Here is a 23,053-nt window from a genome sequence, read left to right as displayed (position 1 = left end):
AAGAGTCCGACGCTTAAACGACTGGCTGAGCCACCCAGGTGCCCCCCAAATCTTTTGTTAATGTGAGGAAATGACTGAAATGATACACAGATAGCTTGCAAATACATGTTATTTTAACTTGAAACTATAAATGCATATGAATTCACTGGTCTTGTGTTGTTGACCAGATTCTTGCTGGAGTTTTACCTCTTTCCTGGACACAGCACAGCCACCGTGAATCATCTGTAATTTCCAGTTGAATTTTCCTTAAAATGGATCAGATTGTAAAGACACTTTTCAGACAATATTTACATAGCATTTAATCAAAACTTTAAAGTATCTTTCTGTATCTTACAGATATATTTCACCGCATCATTATACAATTTGGCGTTTATATATGTTTTTAGTCCACTGTCCTTTTATGAGTCATTCTAAAATAGTCAGATTAGCTTTCTAAGAAAAACGATGACACTCAGGAGTTTGTCTTTGTGGCTGTTTTATACTTTGCTGGCTAGTATAACCAAGCTGGTTGATTCGTTGGTTCATTTGTTTTCTGGGATTCTGCAAGATAAAACCAAAGTTCAACAGCTTGTTAGCTAGAGTTCTAGAAGCTCTGGGGAACTGAACACAGAAGCTCTAGGGAAACCGACCCAAAGAACAAGCAGTACAGAGAGAGTGACATGGAGTTTCTAGTATTAGCTTCCTGGGGCTGTTGAAACATATCACCACAAATGGTGTTGCTTAAAATACCAGGAATTTATCCTCCCAGTTAAAAAAAAATAATGTTTATTTATTTTTGAGAAAGAAAGACTGAGCACAAGCAGGGGACAGCAGACAGAGAGAGAGAGAGAGAGAGAAAGACACAGAATCTGAAGCAGGCTCCAGGCTCTGAGCTATCAGCACAGACCCCGACGTGGGGCTCAAACTCATGAACCATGAGATCGTGACCTGAGCCAAAGTTGGACGCTTAACCGACGGAGTTACTCAGACTCCCGTATCCTCCCCATTTTGGAGTCTGAAATCTGAAAGTCTGAAATCGAGGTTTGGGGAAGATGTGATAAACTTGAAGGCATAAATAAGAATCCCTCCCTCCTTCCCTCTTCCAACGTTGGGTGCTCTGGGCAATCCTTGGCTTCTGCGACTCCTGGCCTGTCATACGGATTTCTGCTCCCAAGTTCACGTCGTCTTCCCTGTCTTCTCTTCTGTGTATCTCATGTCTCTCCCTCCCTTTCTCTTCTAAAGATACTTGTTATTGGATTCAGGGCCCACATGAGTCATCAAAGATAATCTCATCTTAAGGTCCCTCGTGTCATTATACCCACAAAGGCTCTTTGTCCAAATAAGTTCACATTCACAGGTGTCCGGGATCAAGGTGGACATATATGTTGGGAGCCTTCCATTCAGCCCATGGCAGAGGTCTTCTACCATAAAAAGAACTCCTCATATCATCCTACTCCTCTACTTAAAACACTTCAAAGGCTTTAATCTCATTTACTCCAGCTGATATATATGCCACAATCTACCTTTTCTGACCTCTTCCCACACTCTCTCCATCACTGAACACACCAGCCACATTGGCCCTCTTCCTGCTCTTCACATATCATATCTGTTCCTGTCTCTAGGGAAGTTTCCACGGTTCTTCCTACTCGAAGTGCTCTGAAAATGTTCACAGAGCCCACTTCTCAGTATGCTGGGCTCAGCTGAGTATCACCCTTCACGGGGACTGTGATGGCTTTGTATCAGTCAGATACCAACAGAAAACAGATGGCACACTCAGAGCAGGGTAATTTGACGATTTATTGTCAAGGAGACTATTTATGACCATGTAGGTATAGGAGAACCACAAGGGAGAGATATATCAGGATCCCTTAGTAGTGGTGGTGACCAGAAGCCAGAATGAAGAAGAGGAATGTAGAGTCCTAGGAAAATTAACCTTCGTACAGAGCCAGCCCAAGGTGACCCTGCAGAGGGGGAGCAGAGGAGACAAATATTCTGATTTGACTTTCCTCCCTCCTCCAATCTCTACAGGAGGCCAAATGGTCAAGAAAGCCAAGGGCACCTATGATGTAACCTCCCAGAGTCAGCTTTCTTCCAAATAGAGGGTAGCATAGAGATAAGCAAATATGTAGGGACAAATAAAGGACGTTCTGTTTTGGTATTTCATCCCTAAGCATTCGCTATCATCCCTCCCTGTTTCTCTTAATTTTCAGCACTTGGCTACTACATGAACCTACCCATTGTGTTATTTGCATCTATCCCATTCCAGTGTGTAAGTTCCATGAGGCCCATTTTATGTGTCATTCTATCTCTGTTGCCTGGACTTGTGCATGGTACACATTAAGTATTTGATACATATATCATCGGAGCTTAAATAAATAAAATCCTATAGGTATTACTCAGTGTTCTCCAGTGAAATAGAACTGGGAGGAGGTGTGTAGATACATTAAGAGAGAGAGATGTTTTTAAGAAATGAGCTCACATAATTACAGAGGCTGGCAAATCCAAAACCTGCAGTTCAAATTCCCAGGCTGTCTGTGGGTAGAATTCCTTTTCCTTGGGGCAGGTGGGACTTTAGTTCTATTCAAGACTTTACCTGATTAGACAAGGCCCATAGCCATTTTGGAGGGCAATCTGCTCTACTCAAAGGGCACTGATTAAAATGCCGATCTCATTCAAATACATCCGCGCTGAAACATTCAGAAGAAAGTTTCACCACGTGTCTGGGCAGTGTGGCCCCGCCAGGCTGACACATAAAATTAAGCATCCCAATACCATACTATATTAAGAAGTCACACCATTCCAGCTATAGGATCATTTTTGAGTATTTTCTGTGTGCTTGCTACATGTATTATCTCATGCATTGCTTCATCCATTCCAGAAGGTATGATAAGCATCTTCTCTTTCTAGCTATGGAAAATAAGACCGAGCATGATTAAATAACCCATGCAGGTAGAACTGGTTATTGACGTCTTCTGCCTGAAAATCTGTGTTCTTTCCACCGGTTATGGAACGAATTACCTATAGAAGCCGAGCTCCTAAAAATAAAAAAAAATAAAAAAAATACTCATTGAAGCAATGATAGAAAAACAGTAGGGAAAGTTACCCTTTCGTCTGTTACCGTCTCCTTAGTTGACTTGAAGACATGACTTGATGTTGTAAATTCTTGGCTTTCTCTATAAAAGGGATTACACTAGGAAATTCCTCATCGGTTATGTTTTTGAAGCCCATATAGAGGAAGCCTACTCTTTTGCCTCCTGATTGTGTCACTGAGATGCAGATTTTGCGACTGTCGTTTGGGAAACACAGCACTGTCCCAGACCTCTGGGTGTTAGCACACAGTGATTTAGAGTTAGAAGCCAAACAACACTAATGCTAAATGCTTTTTTTTTTTTAACTTTATTTATTTATTTTGAGAGAAAGAGGGAGCAAGCATGAGCAGGGGAGGGGCAGAGAGAGACTGAGAGAGAGAGAGAGAAAGAATCTCAAGCAGGCTCCACGCGGCCAGTGCAGTGCCCAAATGCGTGGAGCTTGATCTCATGAATAGTGAGATCATGACCTGAGTCGAAATCCAAAGTCAGACATTTAACTGACTGAGCCATCCAGCTGCCCCAGTGCTGTTAAGTAGCCAGGTAGGTGTAGAAAGGTGTAGAAAGGCGCAACAAAGGAGAGAGTCAGAACCCAGCTGCCCACACAATTCAAATAAATTCTCATGAGAGCAGGCCTAAAGATACAGGTTTAATATTGCCAGAGGCAGGAAGCAAACTGAAGACAGAGAGGCAGCAATCAATGAATATTCTTCTCCTCTAACTAAAAATGCTAATATGTATATAAATTGCTGACTGCTGGTATTTAGCCCAGGAAAGCTTTATCACTATCTACTTATTTATAAATAACCTCATCATTTCCAAATGATATTTGAGTCAAGTTATAGTCTAACGGTAGGTAGGAGAGATGATTTAAATCTCCAGAGCGAGGTGTAGTAAGAGAGGAAGTGAAAAGAAGTGGAGAAAAAAGCTTATTCACGCTCAGCACGGATTAAGAAATTTTACCGGAGAAACTTTAATTAAGAAATCTCTCCTGTTCATAGTTGTACTAGTCAGCTCAGGCAGCCACATCACAGCACCGCAGGGCAGCTAAGCAACAGAAATTTATTTCTCACGGTTCTGCAAGCTGGAAGTCCCAGATCAAGGTCTGGAGGGGTTGGTTTCTGGTGAGACTTTCCTTCCTGACTTGCAAACAGCCACTCGTCCTCACATGGCCTTTCCTCTGAGCAAGCAGAGAAACAGAGAGAGAGAGAGAGAGAGAGAGAGAGCGCGCTCCTTTTCTTATAAGGCCACCAGTTCTAGAAGATTAAGGCCACACCTTTGTCACCTCATTTAACCCTAAATGACACCAAAAGGCCTTCATTCCAAATAGAATCGCCTTTGGGATTAGTTAGGGCTTTGGCTTAGGAATTTGGGGAGGTGGGACACAATCCAATCTGTCACAATACTTCTAACATTAAATTGTGAGCTATGTTATTATTCCTGAGTCTTGTGCTCCTTGGAAATTCAGGTCAGGCTGAGTCTTTTGAGGTCAGTTTTGCACCTTTACCTCTGACTTCCCAGGTCTGGTTTCTGGCCCCCCTTCCCACTGGGCAACCACGGATCTCTGGTTTACATCTCTCAGACACTTAGCTCATTGTCTCCTTTTCTAGCAAGTCCGTCTGCAATGGATTAGGAGGTTCTGATAGCAAGGACTGGGACTTACATGTCTTACATGCATTCACTCAGTCAAATATGCATTGACTTCCATTTTGTGACAGGGACAATTCCTCAGATACATCCTCTGCCAAGTTTCTTATTCCCCCTGGCCTCATGGTGCTTACATTTTAAGGAGAGGACGTGGTGCAAATGAATACCAGTCAAGAACAATTAAAGTGAGGCAGAAGAGACATATCTGTGCGTGGTGAGTTTTTCCAAAGTGGTTAAACCAGTGACTGACATAGAGTAACAGGGAAGTATTTACTATTTACAATAGAAACGGAAGACCTCTACTGCGTGAAATTACACCTGAGCTGAAATCTAAAGACGTGCAAACAACCGTCCTGCAGATTACTGCTCATTTATGTTCCAAGAAGAGGCAACGAGGGCAACGATGTGGAGAGAGTGGTGAATACCTGGGCAGCTAATGAACTTACCAGGGGCCAACATAGACTGCAGGTGGAGAAATCATTAAGGGCCAGGTCACAAAAAAACACGTGACATGGAGGCCGGTACAAAATAGGAGCTTCTAAATGTGGCTAAATAAACAAAAAGTGTCCAAAGTGCGGGGCAGGGTGACCAAACAAGGGTGTGTCAGCCAAGGACGGAGGCACAGTGCTAACTAAGCCCAGCACCATTTAGAGCCTACGCCATAGGAGGGCACTGGACAAATACCCCTTGTTCTTCCTTTTCCCTTATCTCCAGCCTCATGGTTTCACTCCACCTTTCCTGCCTTTCAGAGTTGGATGGTTTATCTCTCTATAGGCATCCTTTTTGGTAGAGGACAAAAAGCAGTTGTCATTTGACTAAGAAAGCACACCATTCCTTTAAAAAAAGAGAGAGAGAGAGAGAAAAGAAGAGGAGAGGAGAGTAAAGGAGAAGGGAGGAGAGGGTGTGGGAAGAGGAGAGGAGGGAAAAGAAAAAAGAAAAGAAAACAAAAGAAAAGAAAAAAGAAAAGAAAACGAAAGAAAAGAAAAAAGAAAAGAAAACAAAAGAAGAGAAAGAGAAAGAGAGAAAGAGAAAAAAGAAAAGAAGGAAAGAAGGAAAGAGAAAGAAGGAAGTAAAAGAAACTGTATAAAACTTGGGCCCTACCAGCCCTCCCGGTTAATTTAATTAAGCTAATAATCACTGGTCACCTATCATGCGCAAAAGATTTGACTGTTTGCTGCAGGAATTGCAAAGATGAACAAACCACAGTCTCTGTTTCAAGGAACTGACCACACAAACCCTCCCCTGGCCAAAAATCTCTATTTCTGATAAATATACAAATTCTCAGGGTCCAATAAAGGCTGTTCAATGGCAACAGAATGCAAGATGTATAGTGCCATTTGGAGATGTAATGAGACAACATGCCTCTACCAAATATCCCAGAGCGTGAGGCGCCTGGGTGGCTCAGTCCGTTAAGCGTCCAACTTCGGCTCAGGTCTCGATTTCATGGTTCGTGCGTTCGAGCCCTGCGTCAGACTCTGTTAGCTTGGAGCCTGGAGCCTGCTTTGGAGTCTATGTCTCCCTCGCTCATGTGCTCTCTCTCGCTCTCTCTCTCTCTTTCTCAAAAATAAAATAGAAAATGAAACATAAAAATAAACTATCCCAGAGCAGATCACAATGTCCAATGTAAGGAAAGTTTCTAAAAAATGTTACATGAATGCTTTTGGCACACAGGTTTCATAAGACCGTGTTAGCACTGCAGAAGTGTGCTGGGACCATCTGACCATTTAATTTTCAAATTATGTGTCTAGATGCATTTTCTTTTTTAAAAATTGCATATAAAAAGAATTAGCTGGAATAATAGCTCTGATCATTGTACAATAGCTCTCGGAGGCTGATAGCAATTGATGTCATTTAATTATTCAAACAAGCGGTTAATCAAAACACACTGACCAGAAGTACAATGTATTTGATTTCTTCACTGAAACTCGATAATCATGGCTACATGTGACAAGTAATGGTATTACTAGACATTTTCTTTATATGTAAAGAAAATTGGGACTTTAAGAATTGCCCTCACAAGTTCTCTTTAAAAGACGATTTTGTTCACGTAGCTGTAATTCAGCCAACAATAGTTACGAGAGCGTTTTTTTGAAGGTTAATTTTGGCACAGCTTGGTTTAGACTAAGTAAGGACTCTATGATGTTTATACACTATAAAACAGGCATGTTGCTCAGGGACATAAGCCTGGGCTGCAAGATGTCATTTTGTATTTGTTGATAGAGAAATCAACACTATAATTAATTAGATCTAGTAGTGCCATCAGCTGGCTCATTTGCCCCCGCAGAACTGGTTCCAAAAATCTCTCTCCTGGTCAAAGTCCTGTTCCTGTTCATTATTTCCTGTCAACTGAGCAGAGATAGAAGTCAGGAGTCATCGACTTTCAACCTGTATGCATGTCAATACGGTGGCCAGCATTTTGGGGGTACTTTTCTACCTATGTTTTGAAGTCCTTGGGAGATCACAGCTCTGTTTTATTTATTTATTTATTTATTTATTTATTTATTTTTATTTTTTTTTTCCAACGTTTATTTTATTTTATTTTTGGGACAGAGAGAGACAGAGCATGAACGGGGGAGGGGCAGAGAGAGAGGGAGACACAGAATCGGAAACAGGCTCCAGGCTCTGAGCCATCAGCCCAGAGCCCGACGCAGGGCTTGAACTCATGGACCGCGAGATCGTGACCTGGCTGAAGTCGGACGCTTAACCGACTGCGCCACCCAGGCGCCCCTCACAGCTCTGTTTTAAATGCTTATTTTCTTTGAGCCTTGCCATAGCCACATGGGGTAGACTAAATGCAAAATCATATGCTATTTTACAGTTGAGGATGAAGGTCTGAGTGGCCAGTAACTTGTAACTAGCAGATGGGTCCAGAGGGCTTACAGAATGGATTTTGAGAATCCTTATTTTCACCCACTTCCCTCCTGGCAACATCAATTCTTTATTCTCCCCAATTGCACAGCTTCATGCTGAGAGTTGCTTTCATTCCTTCTCAGGAGGGCCTCTCAGCCATCCCTTAATTACAAATCCTGCACGGGACCCATTTCCAAAGTCTGGCAAAGTGTGGTCATTTTTAAATCCAGTGGCAGACATTACCTTAGAAACCTTCGTGAATGGTGGGGAAAGAAACTATTAAAAGGAGAAGAAAGAAAAATTAAAGTGGAAAAAAGCTCTTATATCAGCTTTTCCCAGAAACAATGCTTCAGCTATTACATAAAAGAAGAGGCTGTCTCTTGCTGGCACAGAAGAGAATGGGAAGGAAGCTAAGGAAATTGGTGAAAAGAAACACTAGAAGTTCCAGAACAGTTGGCTACACATACCATTAAATTATTAGGGCGGGGGGGGGGGGGAATCATTCACTTTTACAAGAGGTAATGTCACTAACATGTCTTTATTAATATACATGTTTTGTTTATTTTTGTGTTTTTTTTTCAATTTTAGAAGCAATATCACAAATTGATGAAACTATTTGAAAAACAAGGAACAAAGGTAATTACATATATTCTCATCTCCCAAACGTAGATGCTGTCATGTCTATGTTCCTTTCTTATCTTTGTATGCAAATACACATTGTTTGATAGAACATTCTTCCAAATTGTCATAAAACATTTGCAACTTGGTGCAGTTTGACCTAGGGAAGCATGGGGCTCTGTTTCAGGAGGGTACACTCTTCTAAAACAAACTCGATAAAAGCATACTGGTAACAACCTCTTCACCGATGCTCTGTCTTGCACATGATCCCCAACCTCTGTAGTTCTACTGTGAAATGGAACCATCTTAGGGCATTGACCATTTCTCCCTGCCCCAATCTAAAGGGTCTTCTTTCTTGAAATTTACTCAGTGCCCTGTGACCTTCTAAAGATGGCTGCCCTGAGCTTGGACCAGACCCATCTGAGATCTCTCCTCCTTGGGTGCCCAGTGACCCTCTAAGTTACCCATGTGTATGCCCGGTGCACCTGAACACTCGAGCAATTTTGCCTTTGGGTTTGCCTGAGGCTAGGGCACTGGTTCCGGGAGGTAGGTCTGGCCGGGGTACTTCACGTTGACAGATGCTATATCCCCCCTTCACAGGGCCACACCATAATAGTACCAACCCACTGATAACCTCCCTCCAATGTAACTGAAAATAAGTCCCAAAGAATTCTACAAAAGAGAAGAAAAAATCACACACAAAGTGCCTGGGAGATTAGACAACGTAACATCTAGCAAATATTTGGATCTGAATACAAGTGAAATGTAATGAAACAAACAGAGAAGTATTCTGAAAAGCTAAGTCCAAAAAAATTAAAGAAAATATGCTTTTCAAAAGCTGTAATGAATGAAATTCAAAGAGAGAAAGTAGGAAATAAGTGTGCATCACTTATTTTAAATACTTATATTAAAGATTTATTATTCTTATAAATAAATAGCTCTTTAGATCAAATATTAAGAAAAATAACAGTGACTACTGTTTGGTATTTGGTATGGCTCATACGCACTTCATAAAATAAGAAATATCAATGTTGGTAATATTGAGCATTACATATTCATTTACAGATGACAGGTTAGGGACACCCGGGGGCTCAGTCGGTTAAGCGTCTGACTTCGCTCAGGTCACGATATCACGGTCGGTGGGTTCGAGCCACACGTCGGGCTCTGTGCTGACAGCTCGCAGCCTAGAGCCTGCTTTGGAGTCTGTGTCTCCCTCTCTCTGCCCCTCCCCCATTCATGCTCTGTTTCTCTCTGTCTCAAAAATAAAATAAACATAAAAAATTAAAAAAAAAAAGATGAGAGATTAAAATAATACGTTTGTCTCCGGCCAGTATGGAGCAATAATAGAGTTTTAACATACAGTAGGTAGACTAAGAATCACCAGAGTTGATAGATAGAGTTTGATGTGGGGGGAAAAATTATATGCTCAGAGAGATTCATACCAGTATTATTTATAGAGCAAAAACCTGGAAGTATCTAGCTGTTGAATAAATATTCAAAATGATTAAATTAGAGTATCTCCACATATTATATTATGCAGCCTTAAAACGGTGTTTATAGTGACTTGTCAGTCATGTGATAACTTTTCCTGCCATGTTAGGTGACAGACACAGGATTTAGTTGTGAGAAAGACGCATGGAAGCACTTAGATGGAAACACTTAGATGGAAACCCTCCAAAATACATTTTTATAAATGGATATTTTTACATCATGTGTTCTTAAACTTGAGTGCAGTGAGGAATTTGTCCAAAGTGCAGATTCCTGGTCTACAGTCCTAAAATTTCTGATTCACTGGATTTGAAAAGGAATCTGCATTTTCAAACAGGCTTCCCGGGTGCCTTCGATACAGGTGAGTGCCGACTCCACCTGAGAAACGCGGTTATAATTTGTAAAATGACAGATGCAACTAGGTACAAATGCATGCAAAACCATACATGACATAGGACTATATAATATGTACTCTGCGATATAAATATATAAAATGTATAAAAATGTAGTCCTGATTATACCTGTTTCTTTTTAATTTTAACAATAATTTTCCAATATGTATGAGTAGTTTTTTTTTTTAATCTGCTTTTTTTTTTTTTTTTTTTAATTTGAAAGGATTTGTAAGGACACCACATTCACTGGAGATAATTCTTGCTGTCTTCATGCTTCCTCTGGACATTTCTGCTTCAGCTGGGAAATCATATTTCTTCTTTGCTCATTTTAAATCTTTACCCTCTTGGGGCGTCTGGGTGGCTCAGTCAGTTAAGCATCCGACTTCAGCTCAGGTCATGATCTCTCGGTTCGTGAGTTCGAGCCCCATGTCAGGCTCTGTGCTGACAGCTCAGAGCCTGGAGCCTGCTTCAGATTCTGTGTCTCCCTCTCTCTGTGCCCCTCCCCAGCTTACTCTCTCTCTTTCTCAAACCTAAAAAAAAAATAAAAATTAAAAAAAATAAATCTCTGCCCTCAGTGGAAACCAAATGCAGTCTGAATGGCAGATTCTGGTTCTAGGGACTCCTACGAAACTGATAAGAGAGCAGAATGGAGCTGACATAGGCAAAGTGGCCTAAAAGTCCGTTCTGCGGAACCTGAGGCTCTCTCTGGGGAAAGCATGCATGAAGAGTGTAGGGTTGAGAGCCTATGGAAACAAGGATGGTTGATTTCAGCTCTACGGACTACCAGAGACACTTGGAAGAGGGTGTCTGCACCCCAGGGAAGCAGTGGGAAGCTCTGTATAGCCGCCTTCCTTGCATGCGAACAAAAAACGCCCGCTGACTCTGATTGAGTTGACAATGAAGGATCCATGTGATGTCAGAGAGAAGCTCAGCTTCAGGATGGGCTCAAATATTGCCTCTAAACTACTTGCCTCTGCTCCACAGACCTGCCAGGTAGACACCGGGCCCAAGGGTGATTCAAAGGAAAGAACACAGGCTTCAACACAAAATCGAAATGGACTTCTTTGTCCTACTACACCAGCTGTTTGCACTTGGTAGTTAATTGACAAGTCTTGCTTTACTCGTTAGTATAATGGTTGATTGGAATAGTTGTTTATCCAAAGGATGTAAAAATCCTGACTTGAAGGGGCACGTGTACCCCAATGTTTATAGCAGTGGTATCGACAATAGCAAAATCATGGAAAGAGCCCAAATGTCCATTGACTGATGAATGGACAAAGAAAATGTGCTATATATATACAATGGAACACAACTCGGCAATGAAAACGAATGAAATCTTGCCATTTGCAACAATGTGGTTGGAACTAGAGTGTATTATGCTAAGTGAAGTAAGTCAAAGAAAGAAAAATATCGTATTTCGTTCATCTGTGGAATTTGAGATACACAACAGATGAACAGAGGGGAAGAGAAGGAAAAATAAAACTAAAAACGGCGAGGGAAGCAAACCCTAAGAGACTCTTAAATCAGAACACACTGAGGGTTGCTGGAGGGGAGGTAGGCAGGGGGGTGGGCTAAATGGTTGATGGGCATTAAGGAGGGCACTTGTTGGGATGAACACTGGGTGCTATATGGAAGTGATGAATTACTGGGTTCTACTCCTGAAGCCAAGACCACATTGTATGTTAACTAACTTGAATTTAAGTTAAAAAAAAAATGGTTGATTAGAGGGAGAAACTTCTCAGGTATGGAATTTTCTCACCCGATTTTTGGCACAAGAGTATGTGACTAGTCCTAACGTGAACAATGACATTTCTGGTATTAATGGAGGCTGAGGAAGACTGGCGAGGATGAGTGGGGGAAGTGTATGGTGGGCAGAGCAGCAAGCAGCTGAAACAAACACCAGTAGGAGAGAAGGTGCAGACGCTGGGGAGGAATCAGGGCTATCACACCGTCTGGCAAAGGGAGAGAATCCAGGAGGCTGAAGTGGGTCTGGGATTAAGTCCGGATGGGAAGTGGGGTTGGTGTAGAACTGAAAACTCCATACCAAAGCTGCTCATGAGAAAATGGGGTGTGTTTTCCCTGGAGAAATACAAAGGGGGAATGACCTAATGACATGGTTTTCACATTGAATTCGAAAGTCAGACTTGCGGAAGGACGTCTCCTTACACTGTGTATCTCAGGGGCTCTGAATGTTACAACCTGTGAATCATTGGCGTGAGGCAAAATGATTGACTTGGAAAAGTGCTACACGTGTCAATTTTTGCCTTGATTTCATATATATATATATATATATATATATATATATATGCATGCATACATATATACAACCATTGTATTATAAATTAAAAGCTAGAGGGGCGCCTGGGTGGCGCAGTCGGTTAAGCGTCCGACTTCAGCCAGGTCACGATCTCGCGGTCCGTGAGTTCGAGCCCCGCGTCAGGCTCTGGGCTGATGGCTCAGAGCCTGGAGCCTGTTTCCGATTCTGTGTCTCCCTCTCTCTCTTCCCCTCACCCGTTCATGCTCTGTCTCTCTCTGTCCCAAAAATAAATAAACGTTGAAAAAAATTTTTTTTTAAATAAATTAAAAGCTAGAGACTAACAGCTATTTTCATTTTGGCATTGTGTTACTAATTAAGAGTTACTTGAATGTGAGAATGATAGGAATTACATACCCTTGGAATAAAAGATAGTCCTTGTGAAGACATTTTGAGCCCATTTTACTTTATACAATATACCTAAACTTCTTCTCTTAATGATCAGTGACAACTTTATCATAGACCTGGGCCAGAACTTTAATGACAGTTGGGGACACTTTGATAAGTGCAGAGGACAGTCACAGAAACAGGTGAAAGAAAGGTAAATTAAGACTACATTTGACTAAAGAAGAAAAATATAATTAGAAAAATAATTCGTGCCTTTTTTTTTTTTGAAAAGAGAGCTGATTTTTAAAAAGTGTTGCCTTGGGACACCTGCGTGCCTCAGTCGGTTAAGTACCCGACGCTTAGTTTCAGCTCAGGTCATGATCTCATGGTTTGTGAGCTTCAGCCCCACGTCCGGCTCCTTGTTGAATGTGTGCAGTCGGCTCCAGATTCTCTCTCTCTCTCTCTGCCCTTTCCCACTCGTGCTCCCATACACACACACTCTTTTTTTTTTTTTTTTTTTTTAATTTTGGAGGAGTTTTAATTTTTTTTTTTCAACGTTTATTTATTTTTGGGACAGAGAGAGACAGAGCATGAATGGGGGAGGGGCAGAGAGAGAGGGAGACACAGAATCGGAAACAGGCTCCAGGCTCTGAGCCATCAGCCCAGAGCCTGACGCGGGGCTTGAACTCACGGACCGCGAGATCGTGACCTGGCTGAAGTCGGACGCTTAACCGACTGTGCCACCCAGGCTCCCCTACACACACACTCTTTCTCTCTCTCTCTGAAAATAAATAAATAAACTTAGAAAAACAAGTGTTGTCTTGCTGAAAAGTAGTCTCCATATCCCTGGAAGCTTCCACCGAAGGCTGTATAATGGATTCTGAAATACCCAGAGGCATATGACAGAGAAGCAACACTCATTAAATGGCCACCAGGTCAGACACAGTACTCAGCCCTGCATATTTATTATATCCATTAATGCTAAGAGAGGCTGATGAACTTGCCCAAGGCCACAAATGGGAGACATGGAATTAAAACCCAGGCCTTCCTGCCTTTGCTATTAATAGGTACTAGAAATATGGCTGGGAGGCTTGACCGGATCTTCACAAAGGTACTAAATAATACTGACCAAAAATAATTTTTCTGCTTTCTTTTTTTTCCCTTTGCCTTGTGACATTACTCATTGTTTAACTTAAATTTTTCATCCTTAAACATCCTTGTGGCTGGATAATTGCTAAAGCAGGTGTCACAAGACTTCTCCTATAAAAGACCAAAGAGTCAATATTTTTAGCCTTGCGGGCCATTGTTTCTCTGCCTCAACCACTCAACTCTACCATGTCACATGAAAGCAATGATAACCAATATGTAAATCAATGAGGTTGACTGTGCTTGAGTAAAGCTTTATTCACAAAAGCAGGGGGCAGGCTCCTGTGGCCTGAGGGCTGTGATTTCCTGACACCTGTGTTGGTGATCCTGGAAGTCTCTTTCCAGCCAGTTTTATGCTCCTTCCGGGAGGAGCAGGAGTCTTATCTGATTGATCAGTTTAGAAGAGGGAAGTCTTTTTTCCCAGACTCACCCCCGCCCTCCCTCCCCAATCTGGCTTCTTTTTCATTATTTTGGTCTGTTCTCTGCTCTTACGTGAGGATCCTTCCATGACAGTGGTCTGTGGTTATTCAAGTCTACCTGTAACTAGATGGGAGTGTTTAATTGCCAGGCATGGGTTTTAGGACTGTTTGTTACCCAGTGTGACCGCCAGCCTATCCTGACTGATACATGGGGTAGAGCACAAGGAACTCCTTCCTCTGCCCATATTTAAACACATCTTCCATTCAGCATTTTAGCAGGTCAAAGGCTGATATTTGAGTTTCCATACATCTGAGTCCTGTGGCTAAATCTCAGTTGGTTCTAACATAGGGGGATCTTGTCTCCACCCCTGCAAAGCTACAGTTGGTCCCCACCCAAAGTTCAGTTCGGAGATTGAGAATGGTGATGTGACACATGCATGAAGAGGTCTGAGGAGGTTTGTAGCATCCACAGATGAGGTCTCTGGGAAAGGCAGGGCAGTCCTCTTAAGCAGGTTCATTAATTGCAGGAGATAATCAGGAAAAGAAACGAGGGTGTGCCTCATTGCAGGTAGGGGGGACAGGCAGGGGGGAGGGTCCTCATGTGTGGGCAGGGGCTTATGTACTTTGAATCTCCTTTGGGCACCAAAGGAGGGACCACCTGGGTTTTCATATCAGCTTTCTCAGGTATGGGACAAAGCAAACGAGGGAGGTGTAAAATATAACATCAAAAATGCATTCTAGCTTGAAGGAGGTGCACACTGATTGGGGTGCCTGGGTACATCAGTCTGTTAAGTGGCCAACTCTTGATTTCGGCTCAGGTTACAATCTCATGGTTCATGAGTTCAAGCCCTGCATGGGGCTCTGCACTGATGGGGAAGAGACTGCTTGGGATTCTCTCTCTCCCTCTCTCTTTACCCCTTGGGCACACATTCTCTCTCAAGATAAATAAGCATAAAGAAACATTTTTTAAAAATGCAGGCAGCTTCTCTGATATAGTAAAGAAGAGTTTTATTTAACTAAGTACCCTATCCCTGGCCACCTGGAATTAAAGATACGTATATAAGTATTTCCTTTTGATTCATCTGTGTACTCCTCAATAGAATATTTCTTATCTTATCAATTTATCTATACTCATAGTTCAACACATCTTGAACAGAGTAAATGTCCTTATGTGCAATTGTAATTAATTGTTCCCTTATCTAAATAATGCAACCTAATTAGCTAATACATTTAGATAAACATGCCTATGCAGACTCAAAAGGGGTTTGTTGTTGTCGGAGTAATACGATGCTGAGAATTTTGTGGACCTCTCTAGTGCTAATAATCATAACTATATCTAAGTTTACTTGCATTTCTCCAAGATGAAGTCAAATCTTCCAAAATTGGAATTAGGGAGGCTACCAAAAGGAGGCACAACCACATTTCCTGAGTTATCACATTCCCCAAAGCAACCACAGGTTAAGAGACACACGATTTTACACAAGTGAGAAGTAATGCTTTGTGTAGAAAGAAAGTTTACCTCGATATTATATTATGAAGTAATCTGGGAAAGAATCCAAATGGAGCCTCACACCTCTGACTGTATAATGATTGTGCTTTTTCACAAGGTCGAATAAGACATATGGAATATAAACTTTGGTCTTTAGGAATGAATGCCAGAGTTTCTGAAATCTTTCCAAATGTAGAATGGAGTAGAACACTTCTGATTAGAAAACCTCTTGTTTAAAATATATTTGTTTTGCAATCTTGTTTATTTTTACAGGCGTGAATTATGGAATCATGCATTCTTTGATATCCTAGGTAAGGCAGAATGAATTTATGCACTCACCAAAGACCCAAAGTTTCCATCCTAGTAAAAATGTTTACATGGTTGGAACACCCCCTTCCCTGGCTGAATCATGCCAAGACTCTCTCCATGGATTTGATATGGAAAGACCTTTGGTGTTCTGTCTCCCAGTTACTGCTGATCAATGGTATTTTTGTGTTCCAAGAACTATTAAGGATTTCTATGTTCAGGTATCTGTCACCTGGATCAAAATAGAGAAGAATATGGAAGCATTATTTCTTGATAGCTGCCTAGATCCCAGCAGTATCATGCAACAGATGATACTAAGATTTTTCAGTACATTTGAGGATCCAAGTAATACTTGTAGATGAAGACAATGGTCAAGTTTCAGTGGTCAGACACTGTTTGCGGTTTTGGTCAGTTTTTTAAAGTCAAAACAATAAATAATCCATAATACTAGCTGTTTTAAGCAAGAGGCACCTAAACAAGTCAGTAACATGGAAATGAGCTTTAAAACCATAGTTGGAACTGTCTGATCTGTTCTATTTACTATTTCCTAAATGGATGTTTTTCAATGCCTTAATTCTTCTAAGTGTATGTGCGTGGGACTCTGGAGATAGAAGAACAGGTGTACAAGTTAGTTTATAAGTGATTTAGTAGAAACCATTGTATGAGGAATAAAAATAGGCTCTTTTGGTTTAGATTTTGACAAGCCCCTTTTGACAATTTTTAATTAGGTCTTCTCAAGAAGAAATAATTTGCAGAAATATGGGATGGTTGCCTATTCAGAAATTGCCATCTATTTAACTATACCCCTGTAAAGGAGATATAATGATATATGATATATAGAGAGATATAGACATAGATATATGATATAGAGAGAGATATATATGATGTATAGATATATGATATATGCTATTATTAAAGATAGGTTAAAAATAATATCTGGGATTATAGGGTAGGATAAAGTCCTTAGAGATCATTTAGGCTAACTCCCTAATTAAAAAAAAAAAGAGCAAGTTTTGGGATATAATGATTAAAGCTATTGCCCAAGACCACACAACCATTTGGTAGATAAACTAAATTTTAAACACAAGCCTCCTGGTTTTAAGGGAGTACTCTTTCCACAAACCTAACATGGTAGCACCCCAAAGTTTAATTCATATTTCAAATTTGTTGTTTTTATATATGTGAACTGTTTATTTATTCTCTCTCCACTCTAAGCCACTCATCCACTTGTTGAAAGGCTATAAAACAAATCATTATCTAATGTAGTATGAAACACAGGGCAATTTGATCATGTCAGTATGTTCCATATATTTCACGTTCGAATGACTGAATAACAATTTTTAGCCTCTCAGAGAGTTTCTCTGTCCCCTGCCTCTGCCTTCAGCTGCTATTCCTGCTGGCTTTGCTGGCATTCACACTAGATTCAGTTTTGCAAGGTATAGACATTATTGTCTGACATTTCCTCCATGCGGCTCTCCTGTTTCCCAGCTGCTGTAGGACCATCTCACCCACGCAGAGTTTACTGCAAGGCAGGTCTGCTAGAGTCAGCTCAGCGTGCATGTCCCACACTCTTTGACCATACACCGAACTTGAGTTAGCTTCGATAGGATAGTGCCCTAGGTTTCTATAAATTCTTGCCCTCACCTCCCATCTTACAGGGAAAGACTTTTTGCCTGTGACTGGCTTGATAAGGCTCTATAACTCTGGACTTCACTATCATCAAGCATTAAGAAGACTATTTGCCTAGACATATAAACTATGTCTTCAACCTAGCCTCTGAGAGCAGTATAAGAAATATCTTGTCCCTTATCTGTTGAATCCATTGTCTTACTTCTAAGTTGGTTCAGAATCCTGGTAGAGAAGATGGGTGCCTTTATTTGTGATTCCCTCAACAAAAACAAAATATCAACAGTGTTCTTAGGGTTTTACCTATATTTCCAGAGGATAATAATCTATTTTTCCATCCTTCAAAGAGCAAACACACTGATAATATAACGCATCTCTCGTCCATAGCCTCACATTTTACAAAACACTTGACTAATTTGATAGGAAAAGTAATATGCAGTGTGCTTGCCAATCTTACGTTACTTGTCAATATTCTACCATGATGTGAATTCTAAGGACTTTTTCATAATACCGAGAATGTGCCAGCTACCTCTATCTGGTAAAAGGTCAAGCTACCCATTGTATACTTCAAACAGATGTTCCCCAAATGGTAACCTGTACAAACTGGAACTCATACACACTTTTGCATTACCTGCATTCAGATTTCTTCCTTCCCAGTAGATACTTTTTAAATAATTCATAAATCATGTTTATAATCTTTTATCAATTAATAATGCAATAACTACAGCACAGAAATATTGCCAGTAAGTGGTTTATTGGTGATGGATTATTGTAGGACAATTTGGTACATGCAAAATGCATAAACAAATCTTCTCAGGGCACCTGGGTGGCTCAGTCAATTAAGGATCGGACCCTTGATTTTGGCTCAGGTCATGATCTCACGGTTTGTGGGTTCCAGCCCCACATCAGGCTTTATGCTGACATCACGGAGCCTGCTTGGGATTCTCCTTCTCCCCACCCCCACTCTGCCCCTCCCTTACACACATACTCTCTTTGGTTCAAAAATAAATAAACCAAAAAATAAAAATAAAAAACAGAAATCTCAAACAAAAGAACAGTCAGAGGAATGTGGATGTAAAATCATATCTTTGGGGATTTTTAAAATCTAAGCTATAAAGAGCAGCAAAAAAGATAAGTTATAGCCATATTTCAATTGCTAAACCCCATAGATATGTTGATATCTTATATTTGATAGTTACAATACATTGAACATTTTCTCAGGACGAGTAAAACCAATTCCCATAATCTGAGAATTGTAAGGAAATTGCTCCATTTTAGAGGGAGAGATATGGAAATAACCACATAATAACCATAAAGCAATATTCAAGATCCAATGTTTCAAAGCTGGACTCACAGAAAGCATTACAACGGAACGTTTAGAGATTGTCAGATCTTACCCCCCATTTGAGCTTTTATCTCCCTATTTTGTCAAATGAGCCCTCAGCTAATCTGAGTTTTACATCTCCTATATAAAAACATGACTTACCCATTCATAATTCTGGCCAGTCGATTTCATATCTGATACGAAAAGAGTATACAGATATCAAGACAGGCTAGAGAGAGATATCGTAGACAATCTGTGACAATCCGTAACAGACAGCTTACAAATGAGCTGCGGTTATTCCCCTTCCTGTATCCACACTCTATCACCAAGGGGCATCTGTTTCTTCCCCCTAAAACCCAGGTCACCTTTGTGACTCACTTTGGCAAAAGAATGCAATGGAAGAGACAACGTGTCAGTTTTGAACCGTGGCTCTCAGGGAGTGGCATGCATCCGCTCTCTTTCTGCTCATTCTCTTGGACTCTTGTCGTCACCGCATGAAGTCCAGTCGAAAGTGCCAGAGGATGCGGTGTCACATGGAGCAGGAATGAGCCATTCCCACTGAGATGCCACAACAAAACTGGTAGCTGGTCACAGCTGCATGAGCGAGCCCTATGGACTAGACACACTGCCCAGCGAAGCCCAGTGCAAATTGCCAATCTGCAATTGCGAGCCAAATAAATAGTTGTTTGGTTAAACCATGACTTTTAGGGGAGTTTGTTATGTAGCAGCAATTAGCAGATACCCAGTCTTCTTTAGCACCAATAAAAAATCTTCCTGTTTGTGACATTAGTGACCAGTACTAGCATGGAAGGCTCTGTCCAACTGAACAATGCCCTTCAAAGATGTCAGCTCCCGCTCACGTTGAAATCTTACGTTAGCGCCACTCAGAACACAAACTATGTCACTCGCTGGTCACCAGCAAAGGTTGATCCGTTACAGTCAGATCATCTCAGTGGTAGAATTATAAAGGGTAGAGCCGAGAATAAGGAAACATCTTTTTGCACCCAAGGGTGAACATCAGTGACTTAGGACAACAGGATTTCTTTGAAATTAATCACCAGAACGCCATTGCCTGTTGGCCAATACCAACACAGAAGATGAGATAAGGAGTATTCCTGTTACTCAAGCCAAGTGACCACTTAGAAAGTTTAATGTGTATTTCCAGGAAGATGAGAGACATAGCAAATGCCATTTGGCCCTTGCTTTGAGAAGTCCCTTCTGCCAGCAGCATAGAGAAGGCACGGGTTACATGGAGGAAAAACAGCCTGTATGAGATAAGACAGCGAAAACATTTGCAGTTGGGCCAGGTGTGGATCCTGTGGAAGGGGGGTATACAGAGTGGTCCTGAGGAGTTCACCCAAGAGGGCAGCCTCGAGGAGCAAGGTGTCCCCAACTATGGGAAGGGTAATAGAAGGTGAAGGATTGAGTTGTTAGTGTCTGAAAGCTGAGTTATGGCCTCGATTAAAAAAAAAAAAAAAAGAAAGAAAGAAAAGAAAAAAGTAGGACTGAGGATATTGGATAGGCACTTCAAATAGCCCCCAATAAAATACAGCATAAAGGAAGGAATTAGCCACGTATTTTAAATGTTTGGGCCAAATTAAAACTTTAAATGGTATAAGAGATTTTTCTCTTCCTAATTCTTCCCCTTCATTTCTTCCTGCTGAGAGGGAACCGCAAACAGCAATTAGGGATTGGAGAGGAAAAGAAGTGGAAAAGAGGGAAGCAGACCACAGTTCCTTCCCCATTCCATGCTTTCTGGTGTAAGTCAAGCCTAAGCTTTAAAGAGTAAGAAACTTTTGAAATGGGGTGAGTAATGTAAAGCTTGATACTATGTAGAGAGGCACTGCCTTTAAATATATCGGAAAAAAATATACTATTTTTTATTACTTGAAATTAACCAGAAAACTTATTTCTTCCTCTAATTTCATCCAAGGTTAGAGAAGAGCAACTCTAGTAAATTGCTTTGGAAAGACATTGGTGGGAAAGCATAAAGTGATAGAGGACCAAGTCCAGCTCAAACAATAAATTTGACTTGTACATAAGTAGAGTTTAAGTTCTAATTCCTTTTAGAAGACCCTTGTTTAGTAATGATAATGAAATTATCTTAAAGGAAGCAATGATGTTACTCAACAACAACAACAACAACAACAACAACAAAACTATGAACTATTAAATGTCTGAGAGTTGGCAATTAAAAAAATAAAATGATAGAAGTTTATTTCCATAATTCCTAGTTAGTTAGTGTATCATTTTTTCCCATGCAAATGAAGATATCTTGTAGGAAACCAATATTGTTATTTTTTCTTGACTGCAATATTTGTACACCAAGAGTGCATCTCATTGGGGCCTCTTTCTTCTTGACATACTTTCCCCATTTTATTGTCATCCACTTATTCAATAAGCAGGTATCCATTGTCCATCTAGTTTGCAAAACCATGGGACTAGTGCAGGAGATAAAAGGAGAAATCCACAGTCCCATTTCTCACTAAAAATTCACTAAGTGGTAAGGAAGATAAAACAGACAAATGCATCCATATAATTAATTGAAATAAGTAGCTGGCACTTGGAAATGCAGTGGAGGCTGCCTGCCTAAGTCAAGATGGATTGGGAGAAGACCTTTCTGAGCTAAATTGTTAAGAATGAACAGAAAGGTTCTAGGCAGAGAACCAGGAGAAGGGGGTCCTAAGAGAGAAGAACACTGGGAGTAAAGACAGAAAGACAGAGAACCATCATGGTGCATTCAAGGATGTCACATGTCTCCTCTGGCTTATAAGAAGAGCATTTGGGTCCAAGATAGAAGGGATCAGAATAAAGAGGTAAGAACCAAATCTTGAATAGCCTTATTCCAAAGGCAGTGAGGAGCCCAGCAGTGGCAAGACTAACTTTCATGTTTACATCCTCCTAAGTAAATGTTCTATTGAATCTCAAAGGCATCCCTTACCCAGCAGCCTCATGGCCTTATGCTGTGTGCCCTGAGGGGCACGTCGTTTCTGTAAGTTGCCCCTCTTCCTGAAGGTGTGGGCTGCCACGTTGTCCTTATTGTCTAGTTCTTGCAAACAAGGTCAATAATTTTGTGGAAGAGAGCTAAAGGAAGTAGCTCTCTAAGATCGACAATCATCTTCTTTTTTCCAGTTCCCTCTGCTCTTTTATAACTGCTTTGGGGACATGTTTTTAAGAGAGGAAAAGAGTCAAAGAAAGGAGAGAGAGGAGATTACAGTAGCTCCCATCCCTTAACCACAGTTGTGTTCTCCATGGTTTCATTTACTCACAGTCAACCACAGTCCAGAAGCAGATGCTCTACCTTCTGAAGGTCAGTAGTAGCCCAACACGACATCACAATGCCTACCTCATTTGCCTCACTGTATCTCATCACACAGGCATTTCGTGAGCTCACATCAGCACAAGAAGCAGGGTGAATGCAGGGCAATCAGATATTCTGAGAGGGAGAAAGAGGCCACAGGTACGTACCTTTTATTACATCCTGTTGTCATAATTTTGTTCTATTTTATTATCAGCTACTGTTAATCTCCTAGTATTTAATTTATAAATTAAACCTAATCACACGTATGCCTAGGCGGGAGAAATAACAGTATACAGAGGGTTTGGTATTGTCTACAGCAGCAGCCATCACTGGAGGTCCTGGCATGTATCCACCCCAGGTAAGGGGAACTGCTGTAATTGAAGAGATGATAAAAGAGACACCAAACAAAGGCAACCTAAGATTAACATAAAAGGGAGCCACAGGTCATGATCTCATGGTTCATGAGATCCAGCCCCGTGTCTGGCTCTGTGTTGACATTGTGGAGCCTGCTGAGGATTCTCTCTCTCCCTCTCTCTGTCCTATGCCCACTCGTGATCTCACATACTCTCTCTTTCTCTCAAAACAAATAAACATGAAATATATATATATATATATATATATATATATATATAAAAGGGAGCTAGAACTGAGAAAAGAGAAGAAAAAGAAAGTGAGAAAAGCAAGAAGTGAAGGAGAGTAATTGAGATTTGGCAGGGAATCAGTATAATATTTGTGACCAGG

At 40.9% G+C, this 23,053-nt stretch overlaps 1 long non-coding RNA gene across 1 annotated transcript; it reads right to left on the bottom strand.

Annotated features, from left to right (window-relative positions):
- Positions 1-386: 386 nt before the first annotated feature.
- LOC123583681 lies at positions 387-22,286 on the bottom strand. Its single transcript, XR_006704985.1, has 4 exons — positions 21,953-22,286; positions 19,174-19,240; positions 16,095-16,293; positions 387-540 (listed from the first exon to the last, which is right to left on the bottom strand). It is a non-coding gene; the product is annotated as an uncharacterized LOC123583681 (long non-coding RNA).
- Between the last annotated feature and the right edge of the window lie 767 nt (positions 22,287-23,053).

This window comes from Leopardus geoffroyi, chromosome B1, assembly GCF_018350155.1.
Source record: "Leopardus geoffroyi isolate Oge1 chromosome B1, O.geoffroyi_Oge1_pat1.0, whole genome shotgun sequence".
Lineage (NCBI taxonomy): Eukaryota > Metazoa > Chordata > Mammalia > Carnivora > Felidae > Leopardus > Leopardus geoffroyi.
The sequence above is the reverse complement of the archived record's forward strand: the minus strand, read 5'-3'. Positions and strand labels throughout refer to the sequence as shown.